At 42.1% G+C, this 24,067-nt stretch overlaps 1 long non-coding RNA gene across 1 annotated transcript in view; it reads right to left on the reverse strand.

Annotated features, from left to right (window-relative positions):
- LOC149449419 (uncharacterized) overlaps positions 1-21,039 on the reverse strand; it is a 32,872-nt gene extending 11,833 nt beyond the window's left edge. Inside the window, exons 1-2 of the long non-coding RNA XR_016315403.1 lie at positions 20,906-21,039; positions 17,974-18,102 (exon numbers count right to left, since the gene is read on the reverse strand). This is a non-coding gene — a long non-coding RNA (uncharacterized LOC149449419). The remainder of the gene's footprint in view (positions 1-17,973; positions 18,103-20,905) is intronic.
- Between the last annotated feature and the right edge of the window lie 3,028 nt (positions 21,040-24,067).

A 24,067-nucleotide genomic window follows, 5' to 3' on the forward strand; every position in this document is an offset into this window, starting at 1 on the left:
TACTGTCGTACAGACGGTCAGCTGCAGAGTGGAGAGGGGCCGGGTTCAGGCAGCGGAGGTTATGGCTGGTGATCGTTTGACATTTGGGGGGGAGGTGTTAGAGGACGGGGAGACGGAGAACATATTGAAGTTGTGGTCAGAGAGAGGGAAAGGGGTGTTTGTGAGGTCGTAGAGGGTGCAGAGGTAAGCGAAAACGAGGTCCAGTGTGTTCCCGTCGGTGTGGGTGGAGGATTGTGTGCACTGTGTGACTGCAAAAGAAGAGGTTAAGTGGAGGAGTTGGGATGTAGCCGGGTTGTTGACGTTGATCGGGATATTGAAGTCACCAAGGATGATGGTGGGTAGCTCAGAGGAGAGGAAGAAGGGTAGCCAGGTGGAAAAGTCGTCGAGGAAGCGGGATACGGGTCCAGGAGGCCGATGGATTACTGCAATCCTCAGAGGGGTGGGAGAGAAGCCGGATGCAGTGGGCCTCGAAGGAGGAGAAGGATAGAGAGGGGGGGTTTGGGAGGACCTTGAAGGTGCTCAGTGGTGATAAGAGCATGCCGACCCCACCACCTCTACGACCGCTCAGTCTGGGTGAATGGGAATAGACAAGACCTCCATAGGAGAATGCCGCAGGGGAGGTGGAGTCAGTGGCTTGGATCCAGGTTCCGGTGACCGCTAGGAGGTTGAGGGAGTGGGAGATAAAGAGGTCATGGATGGCGTTGAGCTTGTTGCAAACCGGGCGTTCAGGAGTTCAACCGAGAGTGGAGGGGTGGATGCGGGGAGGAGGGGGACAGGTATAAGGTTGAGGGGGTTGCGGTGATTTGAGGGAGTGGGAGGGTGCCTAGTGGGTGAGTGAGGTGGTGAGGGGCCAGGGTTCGGGGAGATGTCCCCGGCGGTTAGGAGAAGAAGGGTGAGAGAGGTGGCATGGGAGCGGGATGTGCAAGAGCATGTGGGTCGGTGGTAGAGTGGAGTTTCAGGAGGAGGTGGTGAGATGGAAGTAGTGAGGGTGTGATGTATAGTTGTTTTGGGGGAGTAGGGGGGTAGAGGGAGGAGATTTTGGGAATGGAGGAGAGGTGTACGAGGAGGAGGAGTACAGGTGGCATATTAGGAGGGTGAGCGGAGTGCTGGTCAATTGAGGGAGGTGAAAGGTTTCACATCAGGGCGTATTGATGTGGAGAGTTTGTCGCAAAGTGGCGGAGGCTGAGTCGGGTCTCGTAGCCGGGTTCATCTGTGGGAGGAGAGGGAGAGTGGTGGGCAGCTGGGTCAACTGCTGGCTAGTCGCGGCGGTCTGTGGGTGCTGTAGGGCACGGCGTCTGTAGGTATCTCTGCCTGTGAGCTATTAGGCACCATAGTTGCAGCAGAGTGCATATTCTTGCAATGTCGGGGGACTGTTGCTCAGTCCTGGATTACTGTGAGCCTTCTACACAGGTGTGTAAATGAGGCTGGGCTCATAGGAAATGGGCTTAAATAGAAGGGGACATTTATCAGGCAAATTGACGACATAATGAGTTGCAAATCCAGCTGCATCTCTTCAGCAAAGTTTCTGCAACGGTTTATTACCTATGCATCTGCATTCCTGGGCAGCTAAGCAGGAAAGTTTGTAAAGTTCAAAGACAGATTTTGTTTTTTTTCTTTCAAGAAGGACAGATTTCCGCTTTAAACAGATGCAATTAAGAAGTGGTCAGGGTCAGTTTCACTTTTTTGCAGCTTTAGAGCAGTCAAAGGAGGAATGTATTTTTCAAGCTGTAACCTTGTCCTAAGTTTCACTATGTGTCTGTGTGTTTCAGTGTTCCGGTTTAGTATTGCTTTGTCTTGCCACAGGATTGGTAAATAAACCCCAGAGTGTTGTTCTGCCTGAATGTTCCTCCGCCACTGAATCAAGGAGGACGTTGGGGCAGCTCTGAAGCATACAGAAGGTAAGAGAACATTGGTACCATTTGTAAGGAAAAATGTCTTATTAACTGGCATCCAGTTTTCTTAAACTAGTTTCATATTCTGTAAACGGAACTACCTTATATGGTATCCCTCAGCTATTTGCAGTTTGTTCTTCACGTAAATATATTGATAAGAATGGAATGTTTCATTGGTCATCCTACGATTAAGCAACGCCTACGGAGTTCTGTATAACCGTTCTTGTCTTGATCTTGCATTAAACTTTCAGAGATTGAGCTTGTCTGGAGCTTTATTTCTCCCAGGCCTGAGGGTGAAAATAACGAGTACAGGGGCTAAAGACATAAGCATATTCCTATCGCCATTTTGTTTTAAACTGAAGGAACTTATAAATAAAAAAGAAAAGAAAACACGCGAAAAAAAACCTGGAGTTCCGCTTGAAGGCGGATGCAAGTGAATACAGCTGTTGTCTAGGACCTTTTTTTGTTTTAATCAGGTCATTAGGCTTACAGCGTAGTATTATTTCTAGCTCACTCAGAGGTTTTTGGCAAGAACATGTGAAGCGGTGAGAAAGTTTATTTGCTTTTTGTTACCAATAATAATACAGGGCCGAGCCTGCAAGTGATGGAAACACTTTACTAAGCAAACACAAATGAGAGGTTACATACTGTAAATTGGCAGCTAGTCTCAATACATAATTATCATTGTGTGATATCACAGTCGCTAAAGGTAAGCTTTTTTTTTTTTTGTCACATTCTAAAGGCCAGAGGACAGAATACCTTTTAACCCCCCCACCCCCACTATAACAAATGGAAAGAAGAAAACAATATTCTGTATTGTATTAGTTAATTCAGAAGACATTGACTTTTGCCCAATTACCTGCTGTACTTTTTCCAATTCAGTCAGTCTTAAAAGAGAAGTATGGCCAAAGAAGCTTTGGCCATACTTCTAAGACTGACCAAATTGGCAAAAGTACAATTGGCAACGTACTTCTGTTGTGGGCTTACTTTCCTTCTCCTGTGATGAAGTCAGTTGATAGCAGGCTTTAGCCTGCTATCAGCTGATAGGGCAGAGCTGCGCAATCAACTCTTGTCTACTTGAAACTTAGGTATTCTTCCTGGAGAAGGGTGATACACTTTCTGCTGAAGGGCAATAAAAGTGTCCAGGCAGAGTGCCTGACTGGCTGTCTGTTTTAAATGTCATTTCTCCAAGATTCCGTTAACATCTGTTTTTTCTTTTTTTTTTTTTTTTTTTGCTTTTTCTTTTTTTTAACGGAAGAAAATGGAACGGATGAAAAATCTGATATAAACGGACAAAAAAAATGGATGTGACATACAGTCTGTTTTTGGATCTGTGTTTGCATTGGTAAAGGATGGAAAAAAACTGATGGAAACTGATGTGAATTGATCCAGTTTTTCTTTAAAAAAAAAAAACTGAACTGCTGAAAAAAAAACGGAATGCCCATGTGAAACGATCCTTCTGTGGACTGTGAGCAAGATCCAAAAGGTCTTTTAGGCCAGGCTAAGTGTTCTCTGACATGAGTACTAGTACACCTAGGAATGAAAGTAACATCTGTAATGTGCCCAGCTGAGAAGAGCTATATAATGGAACATGGAAAGAGAAACTGGTATAATAAAGAAATCACTTGGATAGACAGAGGCTGAATGCTGGTCATTTAGTATACGTGGAGAAGTGGTCCCAATCGTGTGGCACTCCAAAGGAGTGAGTCACTGCAAAGTAAAATGACTTTAAAGATATGTGCTGGCATTCCGCACCCAAATGACTGCTACAGAATGTCTGTTCCTGTGTATGGCATTCCATGCTGAAGAGTTCTGGCAGGAAGTGTAGCAAGTAAATGAATAACCCCCCCCCCCCCCCCAGTAATTCTATTACTAGACTGCAGCTAGAGGGAGCTCTACAGATTTGAAGTGTGACTTCAGGAGACTAACAACCAATAAGCTCACATTAAACTCGGAACAAGCAAGTAAGCAACGTGTTCTGTTCTCCTCGAAAGAGGTTAGTCACACTTGGTGTATGCTATCTTTGTTCAGTTTGTTTTGACATTCATTTTCTCTGTTTAGTATCCAATATGTTATCAATGGTAACTCTCTAATACAAACTGATGCACTTTTTCATGTGATCTGTGCTGCCACTATAAATAAAGAAACAGAAATGGATCACATTGCACAGATAATTAGACACATTAAACTTGGGATGATAAAGTGAGCAACATGTGTTGTCTGTTCTCTTGATTCAGATACTACAGGCTGCATCTTTGTCATATCTCGAACTTGGATCATCGATAATATGTCAGTGTGATGTTGGATGTCATGGCCATCTTGGAAAACTGTAAAGTACACAAAAATATGTTCTTTGTGTGGACATTCCTATATCCAAATATTAAGGCCGACGACCAGGGATGTTGTGAGCGGGCCTACAGTCAGGTCCATAAATATTGGGACATCGACACAATTCTAACATTTTTGGCTCTATACACCACCACAACAGATTTGAAATGAAACAAACAAGATGTGCTTTAACTGCAGACTCTCAGCTTTAATTTGAGGGTATTTACATCCAAATCAGGTGAACGGTGTAGGAATTACAGCAGTTTGCATATGTGCCTCCCACTTGTTAAGGGACCAAAAGTAATGGGACAATTGGCTTCTCAGCTATTCCATGGCCAGGTGTGTGTTATTCCCTCATTATCCCAATTACAATGAGCAGATAAAAGGTTCAGAGTTCATTTCAAGTGTGCTATTTGCATTTGGAATCTGTTGCTGTCAACTCTCAAGATGAGATCCAAAAAGCTGTCACTATCAGTGAAGCAAGCCATCATTAGGCTGAAAAAACAAAACAAACCCATCAGAGAGATAGCAAAAACATTAGGCGTGGCCAAAACTGTTTGGAACATTCTTAAAAAGAAGGAACGCACTGGTGAGCTCAGCAACCCCAAAAGACCCGGAAGAGCACGGAAAACAACTGTGGTGGATGACCGAAGAATTCTTTCCCTGGTGAAGAAATCACCCTTCACAACAGTTGGCCAGATCAAGAACACTCTCCAGGAGGTAGGTGTATTTTATGTCAAAGTCAACAATCAAGAAAAGACTTCACCAGAGTGAATACAGAGGGTCCACCACAAGACGTAAACCATTGGTAAACCTGAAAAACAGGAAGGCCAGATTAGAGTTTGCCAAACGACATGTAAAAAAGCCTTCACAGTTCTGGAACAACATCCTATGGACAGATGAGACCAAGATCAACTTGTACCAGAGTGATGGGAAGAGAAGAGTATGGAGAAGGAAAGGAACTGCTTATGATCCTAAGCATACCACCTCATCAGTGAAGCATGGTGGTGGTAGTGTCATGGCGTGGGCATGTATGGCTGCCAATGGAACTGGTTCTCTTGTATTTATTGATGATGTGACTGCTGACAAAAGCAGCAGGATGAATTCTGAAGTGTTACGGGCAATATTATCTGCTCATATTCAGCCAAATGCTTCACAACTCATTGGACGCCGCTTCAGAGTGCAGATGGACAATGACCCAAAGCATACTGCAAAAGCAACCAAAGAGTATTTTAAGGGAAAGAAGTGGAATGTTATGCAATGGCCAAGTCAATCACCTGACCTGAATCCGATTGAGCATGCATTTCACTTGCTGAAGACAAAACTGAAGGGAAAATGCCCCAAGAAGAAGCAGGAACTGAAGACAGTTGCAGTAGAGGCCTGGCAGAGCATCACCAGGGATGAAACCCAGCGTCTGGTGATGTCTATGCGTTCCAGACTTCAGGCTGTAATTGACTGCAAAGGATTTGCAACCAAGTATTAAAAAGTGAAAGTTTGATTTATGATTAGTATTCTGTCCCATTACTTTTGGTCCCTTAACAAGTGGGAGGCACATATGCAAACTGTTGTAATTCCTACACCGTTCACCTGATTTGGATGTATATACCCTCAAATTAAAGCTGACAGTCTGCAGTTAAAGCACATCTTGTTTGTTTCATTTCAAATCCATTGTGGTGGTGTATAGAGACAAAAATTTTAGAATTGTGTCAATGTCCCAATATTTATGGACCTGACTGTATGCCTAGGAATTTGGCAGAATATAGCAAAGGCATCCAGCTACCAGCAAGTGGGTTGTTGTCCTAGCCCAGAAGAAGCAGGGAGGGGACTGGTACAATTTGGCATCAACATCTAGCCAGTTATAAGTCCCCCTTACATAAGCTTGAACAACTAAGCACTAGTCAAGCTATACATTTCAATTCAGAATGTGTAAGTATTAGGGGTATAAAAACGCAGAAGTGAGCGCTATAAGTAGAACAGCTGGGACACCAAAAAAGGTACCAAAAAACCTCCCAAGATCAAAATGCAAAAAAAAGGTGCAGCGCTAAATATGAATAACCAGCAATATGAATCATGTGATGAATACCATATGAATAAATCAGCAATATGAATCCTAAATAATCCCAACAAGTGACAGATCATACAATAAAGTGAAAATTAGTGCATAAAGTGCCAAAAATCCACAGAAATTGGTAGATGTGAAGTCTTAATGTAAGATCTCGGGTTAGGAGTGATCCTTTCCTGAATCTTGTGAAAATCAAATAATAGAATTGCACACTCACCAGATGCGCAATTACATTGCGCATTTGAGAACACAATTTCTCAGGTCAGCTGGGTCATCTAATGGGGCATCTATAACCTGGTATGGATTACTCCCTGGATAAACCGTAGATGGCAGCAGCTTCCTTCTCCTTGTCAAGAGACTCCTGTGGGTGGTTAGACTCATCAAGAGCCCAAGAAAAGGATGCCACATAGCGTGATACTGCTTCAAAGGTATTTATTATCCAGTCACAGGTGAACATAGAAAGCAACCAAAAACAAACTGACCATGTGTGTAGATAAGATGGCCTCCGGACCAGCAATGTAATTGCGCATCTGGTGAGTGTGAAATTCTGTTATTTGATTTTCACCAGAAGATTCAGGAAAGGATCACTCCTAACCCGAGGTCTCACATTAAGACTTCACGTCTACCAATTTATGTGGACTTTTGGCACTTTATGCACTAATTTTCACTTTATTGTATGATCTGTCACTTGTTCGGATTATTTGATTCATATTGCTGATTTATTCATATGATTTTCATCGCATGAGTCATATTGCTGGTTATTCATATTTAGCGCTGCACCTTTATTTTGCATTTTTATTAAGGGTAACTTACTGGAATACAAAGTTACATTTATGTTTAATTAAAAAGGAGCATTACCCTGAAAGCTGTGCCAAAAAGGCAGGCTGAGGGCAAATCACTAGTCACCCTTGTTGCCTTGTGTTTCCCTGCTGCTGATCCTTCCCATTAGTTACCTGGGTTGACTTACTAAAACTGGAGCACTCAGTATCTGGTTCAGCTGTGCATGGTAGCCAATCAACTACTAATGTCAGCTTGTTCAGTTAAGCTTTGACAAAACCTGGAAACTAATTGGTTTCTGTGCAGAGCTGCACCAGATTTTGTACTCTTCACGGTTAGTAAATCGACACCACCATGCTTTATTTTGTACTATGTCTCTCTGTGGAGGTGTCCATCCTGGTAGAGGCAGGGCTTTGCTTCCTCATGTCATCATTCTCTAGCAAGTGAGCAGCACATGAGTGACATCACCAAATCTGCTGAGACTACACTGCAGATAAAAAGCTATGAGGCTGAAGGCACGGGATTGCCTATGTACACTCACTTACCAGGAACTGTATTGCTATTTTTATAATAGGAATTCAAAAGAGAGGTTACATTTTTAGAGTAGTGCTTAGGCACAATTAGGAGTTCTTCACTTTTCAGTTCAGTTTCACTTTAAATGTGAAAATATTTATCATTCAATGGTATTCCTGGGTACTGCTCAGTGCCTACTTGTTCCAAAATATTTTTGGTGTGTGTGAATCTTTTTCCCTCTCTACATACCAATTATTTGCAAATAATTAAATGCTTCAATCTCCATTCCTTGAACTACAATGGAGTTTTAAAAGGCAAATGTACACCTGCTACTAAGTCTAAATTTTTAACTCATTGCAAATGTTTTCCATTATCCAGAAAGTCCAGCTAATATACCCACCTATCCTAGATTACACCATATTACCAAGGAACCTCATAAGAGGAATGGCAGAATCAGAAGGTTTAAAATGATTGTAAAGACACTTATTTTCATTAAAATAAAAAATGATGCTATAATTACTTGCTTTGGATCTGTCCCTTATTTCTGCTTCTGGAATCCCCCACCGGCACTGTTCACTCCTCCTTTCCCTTGGGTGCTCCCTTAGCAAGCTGGGGCCCCATGTGGGCTCGCTCCCAAGTTGGGCTGTGTGAATCCATAGACACACACAGCGTAGCACGACCACGCCCCCTACTCCCTCCATACAGAATTTGACTGACAGCAGTAGGAGCCTATGGCTTCTGCTGCTCTGAGTGTCCTGTGAGACCAGGAAGCTATGGGATCAGTGCTACTGGTAGGACAGTGCTGCTATGAGAGAGGAGTCAGGTAAGTCTTTAGAGATTGGCGGGGGGGGGGGAATCAAGTAGTGGGGGGTTTTGTACCTTAATACAGACAATACATTAATGTAAAAAAAAAACCAAAAAACTTTATATATGTCAGGAACCCCAAGCTTTCCATCCTCCATCACGAAGTACATCCTAATACTACACCTGCGTAGAAAAATTAAAGTGGAATATAGCCAAAACCAAAAATGTAATGTATTGCATTACTAATAATTAGATGTGGTGGCTGCATTGGTTTTTTTCTTTTAGGCCTCTTGCACACTGCTGCCTAAAAAGTCTTGGTTTTCAGATGTACAGCATTTTTTCTGACATAAAATACAGCCCATTGTTTTCATTGTGCCTGTGCACCCAGGCATGTAGTCCTGTGTATTGATTTTGTAAAAAAAAAAAAAAATCTATGTTGCCAGTTAGTATTTTGGCTCACTGAGGACATTAGATGTTCTGACCAGGAGAAGAAGACATCAATCTAATCAGGGAATGGACACGCACGCACATAAGTCCCCATGTGCTCCTTCTGCGCCCCCCCCAATGGGTGTGTCATTTACCTATCGTTGGTAGAATGTGCAAGGCTGGGACTTGCCATGGTTATTGTTTGTGAGGATGGCTTTGATCATAGGGGCTCCATGTTCTGCCTAGTGTCCAGACCATTCTGGGCCTGGTGTCACCCAGGTGTAATCTGCGCTCCATGCACCCCTCTAGCGACGCCACTGCAAATATGCGCAAATAAGTCCAATATTAATACCTGAAATTATGTCCAGAAATGCTGATGTTCAAACATCAGTACCATGCAAGAGGCCTTAGGCTTTTTCCCCTCTGTTTTCACCTGTGATCTGGCAAGTAACACACCTTATGTATTAGAGTGCTCTTACCCTGGAAGAATGAGCACAAAGGGAACATTTGGACAGCAGCATTGTCAGTCTGGGGAAGGGAGTGTTAGCTGTACCAGCAGATTTAAATACACTAACAAACCTGAAGTCAAACTCCAGCTAATACTTTAAGCAGTTAAAGCAACAATTTTTTTCTTTTGAGATAAGTTTTACATAAAAGCTGATCATTGTAAGCACCCCATTTAGTGGTAGATGATTTGTCTCATCCCTGTAAGGGCTCGTTCACACTTGGCTGTTTTGCCAACGCTTGCCAAACGCCCCTATAGCGTTTGGCAAGCGTTGGTCCGGCGTTTGCGGAGCGTTTTTAACGCTCGGCAAACGCTCCGCAAACGCCGCATGCGTGGTTTAGCGGCGGTTGCTAGGCGTTTGCCAAGCGTTAATAATGCCCCACAAATGCCTATAATGCAGTTTGAGTGGTGTTACCGCTCCGCAAACACCCCGCAACCGCGTCGCAACTGCACCGCAAACGCCGGCCGGGCGTTTGCGGAGCGGCACCATAGACGAGAATAGGAGGCTTCAACGCCTCCTGACTCGTCCAGAGGCGTCCGTTTTGCCGCGACGCAACGCAAACGCTCCCGTTAGAACAGCACCATGTGCTGTAATGTGCAGAATTGGCAGAGGCGTTTGGGAAGCGGTAAAAACGCTTCTCAAACGCCTCTCTGCCGCCTGCACACAAGGCTAGTGTGAACGTAGCCTAACTGATAAATCCGGAAGAGAGCGTGTTCTGTTGAAAACCAACAGACTTACTGGCTGGATCACCCAGCAAAGAATTGAAGAAAGCTTAAAAAAGAAAACCAATGCAGCCACTACATCTAAGAATTGGCAAGTCTCAATATAATCAACATTTGCTTCTGCGTTTAATACTGTTTTAAGATTTCAGCATACGATTTACTGTAACGTGTTCCTGCTTGCTGGTTTGAAATAATTTGGGCAATCGACTTTATCAAGACTTCCTAAATAAAAAGGTAAAACCACTGACTATGTCTCCTCTGTTCTGTGTGTTCAATACTGTAGTCATTATCAGGAGTGGACTGACAACTCATGGGGCCCCGGGCAATAGGGGAACATGGGGCAATAGGGGAAAGGTACCAGGGGCATCTCATGGGGCCCCCTACTGACCCCGGGCCCTCGGGCAGTGCCCGAGTTTCCAAAATGGTCAGTCCGCCCCTGGTCATTACATACCCATCTGTATAAATCTTAGTCCTATCCTACGATTATATGCTTTGGCTGCATATGCAAATATGGCTTGTGTGCTTTACATGTCAAGGCGGCTTTTTAGTACCTGTCCAGCAATGGTAAGATCCGTGGCTTATGATGACTGATTTCCCAAGCCAGGTATGTGTTGGTTTGTCAAAGATAAACTTCAGACAATAAAATAAAAATAAAATCATGCAGTTATGTAATCATATAAAACTAATGTATTATTTAAAGTAGAACTATAGGCAAAATGTTGTTTTTTTTTCATTTTGGATGGAGTAAGGGAAGATTATAATCCTTGTCAGATTTTTTTTTTTATCCCAAACTGTGTCTCAGATGTTGGGGAGATTTACCTCCAGTTCCTGTTCTCTACAAAACAAGAGAGGCAATCCCTGCAAATTAAGGAGATCTATTGGGCCCCCCCCCCCCCCCCCCCGATCACCAGGACTACAGTCCCCATTGGAGGATATCCTCTCTATTGCTGTTCTGGGGAAAACCAAAATTTTGTTTTTCTCTTACTTTCACCATTGATGATAATGGTAAACAGGACAAATAGGCTGAGACTTTCCTACTGGTGGGCTGAGACAGCAATAAAAACATAACAGGTGTTCAAATCCATCTCTGCTCTATCCAAAACTAGAAAAAAAAAGTTTTGCCTTTAGGTATACTTTAAAGCAGACCTCACACCGTCCTCTTCCTCTTAAAAAGCCGCCAACGCAGTTTAAAAGTATATATAATTTAAAAATCAGTGCTATTTACAAGTTTACACAGATTTATGAAATGATCATTATACACTAATAAATTCTTACTCCTACAGGTATTAAAGTGCAAAAAATTATAATGATGCTTGTAAACAAACACCTCCTTAATAACTTAAATAGCAAATTAAAATGGATTGACACATTAAAATAGTGCATACAGCCTATGAATCCTATAAATGTGCAATAAACAAACTGTGAATGCTTTCTTATAATAGATCAATGCATTCAGTAGCACAATTAACCTCATGAACACACATGGCATGTCAACCATGTAGATGCAACTAAAAAGTGCAAATGTGCAAAATCCCCAAATAGTATTATCCAAATCCAGTGAAAAACAGTGTACATTATTCACACTGTAACCACTTGCCTCCTGAGGATTTACCCCCCCCCCCCCTTCCTGACAAGGCTATTTTTTGTGATACAGTGCTGCGTTACTTTAATTTACAATTGCGTGGTCATGCAACGCTGCACCCAAATGAAATTGATGTCCTTTTTTCCCACAAATGGAGCTTTCTTTCTGTGGTATTTGATCACCTCTGCGTTTTTAAGTTTTTTGCACTATAAACAAAAAGACTGACAATTTTCAGGAAAAAAAACAATATTTTTGACTTTTTGCTATTAAACCTGTTCAGTAAAAAAAAATAAAATTTCATCATAAATTTACGCCAAAATGGATTCTGCTACATGTCTTTGCTAAAAAAAAGAAAAATCCCAATACTTACAAATTATTGGTTTACGTGAAAGTTATAGCGTTTACCAAATGGCGGTGTATATATGTATGTGTGTGTGTGTGTGTGTATATATATATATATGTGTATGTGTATGTGTATGTGTATGTGTGTGTGTATGTGTGTGTATATATATATATATATATATATATATATATATATATATATATATATATATATATATATATATATAGAGAGAGAGAGATTTTTTTTTTTCTAGTAATGGTGGCAATCAGCGACTTATAGCAGGACTGCAGCAGGCATTCGGACACTGGGGGGAACTGACTTGGTGTCACTAACATCCCCAGTGACGCCAATACAGTGATCAGTGCTAATAAAAAGCACTGACACTGTACTAATGGCACAGGGCAGGAAGGGGTTAACATGTGGGGCGATCAAAGGGTTGACTGTGTGCTGTTTTACTATGGGGGCTGTGTGTGTGTTTCACTGCAAGCACACTGCTTTGTATGGCTCTGCTATGCAGAGCCATACAAAGCAGTGTGCAGGTGCTGACGGGAGAAATCTGTATTGTTTACATACAGGTCTCACCTCCATCGGAAATCCTCGGAAATTGACGGGTGCTGACAGCCAAGGCCGCTAATGGTGGCCCCTACCCGGAACCGCAAAATCACATGTATATATACGTGATTTTGTGCACCCATGCCACCCTGTAGCAGTATTTCTGCTATAGGGTGGCGTGGAAGTGGTTACAAAATGACTGTGCCAAAGGAAAGCAAGGTCTTCTTAGTGATGCACTCACCAGATGAGCCGACCCCTTGTTTAGTGGGTCAATACTTGTTCTAATATTCAAACTCAAATCACCCTATTTTGACTCCTCTGTTCACTCCTCCTTTCCCTTGGGTGCTCCCTTAGCAAGCTGGGGCCCCATGTGGGCTCGCTCCCAAGTTGGGCTGTGTGAATCCATAGACACACACAGCGTAGCACGACCACGCCCCCTACTCCCTCCATACAGAATTTGACTGACAGCAGTAGGAGCCTATGGCTTCTGCTGCTCTGAGTGTCCTGTGAGACCAGGAAGCTATGGGATCAGTGCTACTGGTAGGACAGTGCTGCTATGAGAGAGGAGTCAGGTAAGTCTTTAGAGATTGGCGGGGGGGGGGGAATCAAGTAGTGGGGGGTTTTGTACCTTAATACAGACAATACATTAATGTAAAAAAAAAACCAAAAAACTTTATATATGTCAGGAACCCCAAGCTTTCCATCCTCCATCACGAAGTACATCCTAATACTACACCTGCGTAGAAAAATTAAAGTGGAATATAGCCAAAACCAAAAATGTAATGTATTGCATTACTAATAATTAGATGTGGTGGCTGCATTGGTTTTTTTCTTTTAGGCCTCTTGCACACTGCTGCCTAAAAAGTCTTGGTTTTCAGATGTACAGCATTTTTTCTGACATAAAATACAGCCCATTGTTTTCATTGTGCCTGTGCACCCAGGCATGTAGTCCTGTGTATTGATTTTGTAAAAAAAAAAAAAAATCTATGTTGCCAGTTAGTATTTTGGCTCACTGAGGACATTAGATGTTCTGACCAGGAGAAGAAGACATCAATCTAATCAGGGAATGGACACGCACGCACATAAGTCCCCATGTGCTCCTTCTGCGCCCCCCCCAATGGGTGTGTCATTTACCTATCGTTGGTAGAATGTGCAAGGCTGGGACTTGCCATGGTTATTGTTTGTGAGGATGGCTTTGATCATAGGGGCTCCATGTTCTGCCTAGTGTCCAGACCATTCTGGGCCTGGTGTCACCCAGGTGTAATCTGCGCTCCATGCACCCCTCTAGCGACGCCACTGCAAATATGCGCAAATAAGTCCAATATTAATACCTGAAATTATGTCCAGAAATGCTGATGTTCAAACATCAGTACCATGCAAGAGGCCTTAGGCTTTTTCCCCTCTGTTTTCACCTGTGATCTGGCAAGTAACACACCTTATGTATTAGAGTGCTCTTACCCTGGAAGAATGAGCACAAAGGGAACATTTGGACAGCAGCATTGTCAGTCTGGGGAAGGGAGTGTTAGCTGTACCAGCAGATTTAAATACACTAACAAACCTGAAGTCAAACTCCAGCTAATACTTTAAGCAGTTAAAGCAACAATTTTTTTCTTTTGAGATAAGTTTTACATAAAAGCTGATCATTGTAAGCACCCCATTTAGTGGTAGATGATTTGTCTCATCCCTGTAAGGGCTCGTTCACACTTGGCTGTTTTGCCAACGCTTGCCAAACGCCCCTATAGCGTTTGGCAAGCGTTGGTCCGGCGTTTGCGGAGCGTTTTTAACGCTCGGCAAACGCTCCGCAAACGCCGCATGCGTGGTTTAGCGGCGGTTGCTAGGCGTTTGCCAAGCGTTAATAATGCCCCACAAATGCCTATAATGCAGTTTGAGTGGTGTTACCGCTCCGCAAACACCCCGCAACCGCGTCGCAACTGCACCGCAAACGCCGGCCGGGCGTTTGCGGAGCGGCACCATAGACGAGAATAGGAGGCTTCAACGCCTCCTGACTCGTCCAGAGGCGTCCGTTTTGCCGCGACGCAACGCAAACGCTCCCGTTAGAACAGCACCATGTGCTGTAATGTGCAGAATTGGCAGAGGCGTTTGGGAAGCGGTAAAAACGCTTCTCAAACGCCTCTCTGCCGCCTGCACACAAGGCTAGTGTGAACGTAGCCTAACTGATAAATCCGGAAGAGAGCGTGTTCTGTTGAAAACCAACAGACTTACTGGCTGGATCACCCAGCAAAGAATTGAAGAAAGCTTAAAAAAGAAAACCAATGCAGCCACTACATCTAAGAATTGGCAAGTCTCAATATAATCAACATTTGCTTCTGCGTTTAATACTGTTTTAAGATTTCAGCATACGATTTACTGTAACGTGTTCCTGCTTGCTGGTTTGAAATAATTTGGGCAATCGACTTTATCAAGACTTCCTAAATAAAAAGGTAAAACCACTGACTATGTCTCCTCTGTTCTGTGTGTTCAATACTGTAGTCATTATCAGGAGTGGACTGACAACTCATGGGGCCCCGGGCAATAGGGGAACATGGGGCAATAGGGGAAAGGTACCAGGGGCATCTCATGGGGCCCCCTACTGACCCCGGGCCCTCGGGCAGTGCCCGAGTTTCCAAAATGGTCAGTCCGCCCCTGGTCATTACATACCCATCTGTATAAATCTTAGTCCTATCCTACGATTATATGCTTTGGCTGCATATGCAAATATGGCTTGTGTGCTTTACATGTCAAGGCGGCTTTTTAGTACCTGTCCAGCAATGGTAAGATCCGTGGCTTATGATGACTGATTTCCCAAGCCAGGTATGTGTTGGTTTGTCAAAGATAAACTTCAGACAATAAAATAAAAATAAAATCATGCAGTTATGTAATCATATAAAACTAATGTATTATTTAAAGTAGAACTATAGGCAAAATGTTGTTTTTTTTTCATTTTGGATGGAGTAAGGGAAGATTATAATCCTTGTCAGATTTTTTTTTTTATCCCAAACTGTGTCTCAGATGTTGGGGAGATTTACCTCCAGTTCCTGTTCTCTACAAAACAAGAGAGGCAATCCCTGCAAATTAAGGAGATCTATTGGGCCCCCCCCCCCCCCCCCCCGATCACCAGGACTACAGTCCCCATTGGAGGATATCCTCTCTATTGCTGTTCTGGGGAAAACCAAAATTTTGTTTTTCTCTTACTTTCACCATTGATGATAATGGTAAACAGGACAAATAGGCTGAGACTTTCCTACTGGTGGGCTGAGACAGCAATAAAAACATAACAGGTGTTCAAATCCATCTCTGCTCTATCCAAAACTAGAAAAAAAAAGTTTTGCCTTTAGGTATACTTTAAAGCAGACCTCACACCGTCCTCTTCCTCTTAAAAAGCCGCCAACGCAGTTTAAAAGTATATATAATTTAAAAATCAGTGCTATTTACAAGTTTACACAGATTTATGAAATGATCATTATACACTAATAAATTCTTACTCCTACAGGTATTAAAGTGCAAAAAATTATAATGATGCTTGTAAACAAACACCTCCTTAATAACTTAAATAGCAAATTAAAATGGATTGACACATTAAAATAGTGCATACAGCCTATGAATCCTATAAATGTGCAATAAACAAACTGTGAATGCTTTCTTATAATAGATCAATGCATTCAGTAGCACAATTAACCTCATGAACACACATGGCATGTCAACCATGTAGATGCAACTAAAAAGTGCAAATGTGCAAAATCCCCAAATAGTATTATCCAAATCCAGTGAAAAACAGTGTACATTATTCACACTGTAACCACTTGCCTCCTGAGGATTTACCCCCCCCCCCCCTTCCTGACAAGGCTATTTTTTGTGATACAGTGCTGCGTTACTTTAATTTACAATTGCGTGGTCATGCAACGCTGCACCCAAATGAAATTGATGTCCTTTTTTCCCACAAATGGAGCTTTCTTTCTGTGGTATTTGATCACCTCTGCGTTTTTAAGTTTTTTGCACTATAAACAAAAAGACTGACAATTTTCAGGAAAAAAAACAATATTTTTGACTTTTTGCTATTAAACCTGTTCAGTAAAAAAAAATAAAATTTCATCATAAATTTACGCCAAAATGGATTCTGCTACATGTCTTTGCTAAAAAAAAGAAAAATCCCAATACTTACAAATTATTGGTTTACGTGAAAGTTATAGCGTTTACCAAATGGCGGTGTATATATGTATGTGTGTGTGTGTGTGTGTATATATATATATATATATATGTGTATGTGTATGTGTATGTGTGTGTGTATATGTGTGTATATATATATATATATATATATATATATATATATATATATATAGAGAGAGAGAGAGATTTTTTTTTTTCTAGTAATGGTGGCAATCAGCGACTTATAGCAGGACTGCAGCAGGCATTCGGACACTGGGGGGAACTGACTTGGTGTCACTAACATCCCCAGTGACGCCAATACAGTGATCAGTGCTAATAAAAAGCACTGACACTGTACTAATGGCACAGGGCAGGAAGGGGTTAACATGTGGGGCGATCAAAGGGTTGACTGTGTGCTGTTTTACTATGGGGGCTGTGTGTGTGTTTCACTGCAAGCACACTGCTTTGTATGGCTCTGCTATGCAGAGCCATACAAAGCAGTGTGCAGGTGCTGACGGGAGAAATCTGTATTGTTTACATACAGGTCTCACCTCCATCGGAAATCCTCGGAAATTGACGGGTGCTGACAGCCAAGGCCGCTAATGGTGGCCCCTACCCGGAACCGCAAAATCACATGTATATATACGTGATTTTGTGCACCCATGCCACCCTGTAGCAGTATTTCTGCTATAGGGTGGCGTGGAAGTGGTTACAAAATGACTGTGCCAAAGGAAAGCAAGGTCTTCTTAGTGATGCACTCACCAGATGAGCCGACCCCTTGTTTAGTGGGTCAATACTTGTTCTAATATTCAAACTCAAATCACCCTATTTTGACTCCTCTCTCAATTTCCAGTGCATACACATTAAGGCAAAGACTCCCAAACTCGAATCCCCTTTCTTTAAATCTCTCAACACTCCCAGTGGAAACATATAATGTAGAGCACAAGTGTCAAACTGGCGGCTCTCCAAGTCCCATGAGGCATTGCAAGATTGACAGTTACAAGCATGACTCCCAAAGGCAGAGGTATGATGGGACTTGTAGTTTCACGACAGCTGGTGGGCCTCCAGTTTGACACCCCTGATGTAGAGACAAAAGAAATCTTCTATCCCATAAAACCATTTATTAAGTAAAAAAAAAAACATGACATGGCAGCCAGGATGACCCACCTATTTTACAGTAAAAGAGTGCAGCTCCACTAGCTGTTCCTGCCTTTGATGTGAGCTTGCATATTTAGCAAGTGGATGTGACCCTGACCTTGTTCAACACATTTCATCATCCACAAACGTCATCACAATTTGTGTGGCCTCTGTGCCTGCGCTTACCTTATGGCAACGTTTCTCAAGTTCCATGGACCCATAACGTTCCTCCAGAGGTTGCTAGCAGTTCCCTGAGCAATGAGCAAATTCTGACTCCGATAAGTTCCCACTGACACCATTGATTTTGTTAGTTATCTGTAAGGGATTAATGTGGTGATTGGACGCGGACAACCATTTTGTTAAAGATCTACCATCTTGTATCATACTCTGCAAATATCATTCTCTCTCCCTCCAGCCCCCCTCCCCTTGCAAGGAATGTGGTCTGTGTGTGCTGAGTGCACAGGGCACAGCTGGATACGCTTCATGGTTGTAAACCCAATTAGCTGGTCCCATGATGTCTGTCAGACTCTTGCCTTGGCCTGGTCGTAAAGCTATAAATCAGTCAGTCACTGGACATGAAAAGCATTCCAGAGTGGCAGTAAAACGTACATCCCCCTTGAAACCACTTTTTCAAACAAATTCATAAATCCCGACAGGAACAAGGTACAATAAAACAAAGCATATTCAGATAGGTCAGTTTAATATGAGTCACCTTACACCCCTATGTGGCACCTACACGAGAGTAGAAAACAATATGTCTTTATCTGGAACGGTAAGATATGTCATATTTGATGTCTGGACGTTCAGGATAATATTCTGCATATTAATATACCAGTGGCAAGGCTGCTACATGTACCTAGTGAAGGTTATTGGCCAGGGTATAAACTCGTGAGGGATTTGGTCCTAGCCTGGGTCTCCACCTAAACCCCCTCCCCAAATGAGGCGATTTGGCCCTTGGCTTCAGTAGACACCCCCTGCTGGGACACTAGAAAACAGGCTGTCATGCCTGGAGCGAATGATGGAGAGATTCTCCCTTTTAACATCAGGAACCAACTTTAGGAGAAAAAGTACCCTTTTGTTCAGGACACTTGAACTCTGCTTAACCCAAGGACTTCTGCAGGTATCCTACCTTCTTAAACGTCTTTCTTTATCTCTCTGTTGTGTTTTTCCTCTCAATATTTTTATTGCACCATTTTGACCTTTTTAGTACTAAATCCTATTTTAGGAAAAGTGTTGAACTGTTTCTAAAGCTCTTTAATGCAAACTAAGGATCCCTGTCTCTGAAGAGTGCTACTGTGTTTTCAAACCTCTGGATACATCTGTCTGTGGTGACAGTGTGTATACAGATACTTATTCAAACATCATAATGTTACTGCTAAGATTTGTGAGTTTCCTCCTTCTCTGTAAAAAGGTGGTGGTGGCAGTGTGAAGGGTTAATTGCATAATTAACCTGACCCAGTAACAATCGCTCTCAGGCTGCTGGTACCTAGATTGGGGTCCAGTGAGCTGGAAAATCTTTGTGTAGGGTGCAGCTGAGAGTGGCATTGTTACGCAAGTGGTAGCGCGGTTTTAGATTGGCTAGTCCTTCGGACACAAGTTGGTGAGAAGGGGTGGGGTCTGACGCTGTGTCCGTCACAATTAATTATTCCTAATGTCCACAAATGTAAGGAACATTCTTCCCACTAACCATCACACTAATGTATCATGAGTTGTAGATATAGTCATTTTTAGCAGGGTTTCCCTGAGTCCAGAAAAGTATTTCAAGGATTCCTCTATGTTGAAAAGGTTGAGAGAGGCTGCTTTATGGGGTACTCCTGCTAACTCTTCCCTCGACCTATTGCAAACAAATCAATTGTCCTTTATTTCCCTGAGGCTGCTATATAAAAACTACCAACAGTTAGACCCCGCTTGCAAATTATAACAGAACAAGAATGTAGAGATGTGCTGGTTGCTTTAAATCTTAAACAGCAGTTGCAAAGCATTTTTTTTCTTTTCTCTCTTTGTGAGTGACAGACAGGAAAAGCAGGACTGTGCTCTAATTGGTTGTTGCTATAGCTGAGAAGGATCCACCCATAGCAGCACTGTTGCAGCTGAACTTATGATTGGCTGTGGAGGAAAGGAGAGAGGAAAAAGGAAGAAGCACATGTGGGGAGGCAGATATTTTCAGGGGACTGCATGGAGCAAGGGCTCCTGGTGTAAAGTCAAAGAGTCTCACTCTTTGTGCTGCTAGAGCCCATGGGATGGGCTGGGAGTGTGTAGCAGAGAAATTGTTGCAGGAGGACAGTGTGCAAACTAAGGATTTTCCTGCCTGACACTCAGGATTACAGCCACTCAAGTGCATGTCTCTCAAAGTCTGGAGCTGCTGAAAGAGAGAGGATTTCTACTGCTGTCTAATGCTATCTAGAGGACAATCCAGAAACAGCGAGTATTCTGTGATGAAAGGGGATTTTGATATTGCTGCATTTTCTGTTCATCTCTGGAGAATGGTCATTAGAAAGCCTGCTCTCTAATTCTCAGAGTGACACAGATCTTGGAAAGCCCAAGCTGCTAAGAATTAGCTATTCCTGCTGCTGATTGATGAGAGAACTCTGTCACTGTATATTACTGGTTTGTCTCCTCAAGACTTGTGCTGTGGCTGAAGAGTGTGTTTAGTTCCAAGTCCCCACAGAAGCTTGCTGCTTTGAATATACTGAGCAAGTGTCAGTATATCAGGATTTCACCTGTATGGTAAAGATCTTGTTGAAGTGTTGTGTTTCTTCTATTGCAATGTTCACTGAAAGATTCTGCTTAAAGGAGACTGTGCTATCCTGCTACCCCTGGATTACAAATACTCTCCCATGCAGAGTGAGCGCTCTTCCATTGATTAAAGGGCCCCGACGTTGAGAGACTTTAAGTTTTATCCCACTGATCAGTGGTTAGGTAGGACATTTCTGCTCTAGATAGTACTGCTATAACAAATGTCAATAAGCTGCTAAATCTCATTAACAGTTATTGTTTCATGTGTCAATGTCACCCTAGTCAATGTGATATTAGTATGTTTTGGAGTTTTTGGTGAGTGAATTGTGACTTCTTACTAACTGTGTTATGCAAAGTGGTATCTGTGTTTTATGTACATTACCTGTGTTAAATCAGCTAGTTCTTTTTCCGGGTTTGTCTCCTTCAATAAAACCCATATAAAATATTCTCAGAGTGTCGAAGTGTTCTGGGTATAATCAGAGGTGTCACCAGATTCAGGTGGGAGCTGAACCTATATATCTAGCCAAGCATCACCCAAGGGTGTGCTACAAGAAGAAAAAAAAAGTGAAAAGTACAGAATATTACATTTAGCAGAAGCCATCTGGGGCATTTAAAATAAATTAAAAGAATTTAAAAGTATTTTGTGAAACCATATGGTTTAGATCTCATGCATGCGTAGTACAAGATCTGGCAACATCACCCGAGCAGGGAGCGCCATCTAATTAAACAGGATGATTTGATATCGGCATGTAGACCTGCATGCAGCACTGATTTTGCCTATTGGAGGGGATGGGTCCACTTTAATGCATGGATTGTCAATATGTGCATTTACCTTGATATTATTCTCCTGTAATCTTGATTACAACAGCACTCAGTCTGTGAAAGAAAGCAGCACTAGGAGCCATTCAGGATGTTTGCATTACTCATTTGCTGAAATAGAACATGCAGACAGAATTGTAGAGCAGTGCAAACGGAAGAATTGCCTAATTGATGTGCTACTGTTTAACCGCTTTCCCGCCGCCCTATAGCAGAAATACTGCTACAGGGCAGCAGGGCTGCGCAAAATCACGAATATATACGTGATTTTGCATTTCCGGGTAGGGGGCATGTGTGAGCCCTACCCATACTGCTATTGGCGGCCTTAGCTGTCGATCACTGGGTCCCGGCCGGTGATTCCAAGCTGGCACACAGCGATAGCCGAGTACCAATGATGGGGGAGAGACCGGTATGTAAACAATAAAGCTCTCTCCCCTGTTAGCGCCTGTACGTTGCTTTGTATGGCTGTGCATAGCAGAGCCATACAAAGCAATATGCTTACACAGTAAAGCACACAGTTAACCCATTGATCACCACAGATGTTAACTCCTTCCTGCCTAGTGCCATTAGTACAGTGTCAGTGCTTTTTATTCGCCATGATCACTGTAGTGGTGTCACTGGGGATGTCAGTGACAGTTCCCCCCCCCGGTATCATAATGCCCGCCGCAGTCCTGCTATATGTTGCTAATCGCCGCCATTACTAGTATAGAAATAAATAAATTCCAGTATCTATACCGCCATTTGTAGAAGCTATAACTTTCACATAAACCAATTAATTTACATGTATTGGGATTTTTTTTTAGCAAAGACATGCAGCAGAATACATTTTGGCCTAAATTTATGACAAATTTAGATTTTTAAAAAAATTTTATTAGACATGTTTCACAGCAAAAAAATCAAAAATATATATTTTTTTTTTTCAAAATTGTCGGCCTTTTTTTTGTTTATAGCACAAAAAATAAAAACCGCAGAAGCGATCAAATACCACCGAAAGAAAGCTCTATTTTTATCAAAGACATAGAATACATTTTGGCCTAAATTTATGACTAAATTCGATTTTTATAATTTTTTTACTGGACATGTTTAATAGCAAAAAGTCAAATATAGTTTTTGTTTTTTTTTTTTCTCAAAATTGTCGTTATTTTTTCGTTTATAGCGCAAAAAATTAAAAATGCACAGGCGATCAACTACCACCAAAAGAAAGCTCCACTTGTGGAAAAAAAAGAACATTTTCATTTGGGTGCAGCATTGCATGATCGCGCAATTGTTAGTTAAAATAACAGAGCGCCATATTGCAAAACATGGCCTGGTCAGGAAGGTGGGTAAATCCTCTGGAAGGCAAGTGGTTAATAACTGTCCATCCATTTGTCTGGGGGGTGTTTTTAACCAAGCTGTGCTGCTGCTGCTGGAACCTAGGCTGATGACCTGGCTGTGTCCTCTGGCAGGGTTTACTGGAGCACAGACCTGGATGTAAAAATGTTAGAATTGCAGATACTGTACTTTAACAGCTAAGACAGATTCTATATTTGTATTTCAAATCTATATTTCCTACCTGTCTGGAGTTAAGCTTTAAATGGAATAAAACATATTCTGTAGTTAGGTTAATATGTTAATAAATAGCCGCTAATTTGTGTGCATGACCAGCTTAGTTTTTTTACTTTTTACAGAGGGTGATATTTAATTGCCCAGATCCACATCACTTAAAATTCGCTTTTAAGTCAATACTCATGTTCTGTTCTTCTCTGTTCACTTGATGGATCCACCAAGTGCATGTTCCATGAAATGTCACATCTCTCTAATTATAATAACTTTCAAGAGCACAGAGCTGTTTAATTTCCTACCATACCCAACAGATCAAATAATTAGCTGTAAAGAACCTAGATACTGGGAAGTGTCCTCTGCATGTTGGAATATATTGAAGATGTACAGGTAATCCAGTTAGTTTTTCCAAGTAACAGAGGTCAGAACAAACTATTATTCAAGCAATAGTGTGGATGTGTTTACATCCATTAGATAAAGGAATATGAGTGTTCTTATGACACTGGGTCTTGGGCAGGGCTGACCTAGGATGGAAAAATGATGTGAAAATAGTGGACAAGTCAGATTTTCAATACATAAATTTCCGTGTTGATACTAAAAGCATATTCCAGTTAAACATGAATATTTAACATTTAAATTAACTCTGTATGCCAGACTTCAGCCTGCTGGCCAGATCCCTCTATTATATATATTGGTGCACTCATCATCTGGAAGTAAATTTGAGCTGGTAAGGATGCATTTGTTGCTTCATACAGCACCTTCTCTTTCTGAACCCTTGGAATCACACCTGCTTCCACTGATGCATGAGAAGGAAGCTTTTGTCTGCCCCTTTAAACCCTGCGTGTCAGATGGCTGGTGATATGTTGTCATGTCATCCATTAACTACTTGTCTACAGGGCACTTATACCCCCTTCCTGCCCAGGCCAGTTTTCAGCGCTGTCGCACTTTGAATGACAATTGCACAGTCATGCAACACTGCACCCATTTGAAATTTTTATCATATTTTTGAGACAGATAGACCTTTCTTTTGGTAGTATTTAATCACCCAGGGTTTTTTATTTTTGCTAAACAAACCAAGAACAACTGAAAATTTTGTAAGGGGATTTTCACTTAGTTTAGTGAATGTTCTGAAATTTCACTTTGCAAAGAAAACCGCAATTCTGCATGCACATGGCTGGATCTGTGTATA

The sequence above is a fragment of the Staurois parvus genome, unplaced genomic scaffold, assembly GCF_062004578.1.
Source record: "Staurois parvus isolate SC_StPar_1 unplaced genomic scaffold, SC_StPar_1.0 ptg000619l, whole genome shotgun sequence".
NCBI classification, from domain to species: domain Eukaryota; kingdom Metazoa; phylum Chordata; class Amphibia; order Anura; family Ranidae; genus Staurois; species Staurois parvus.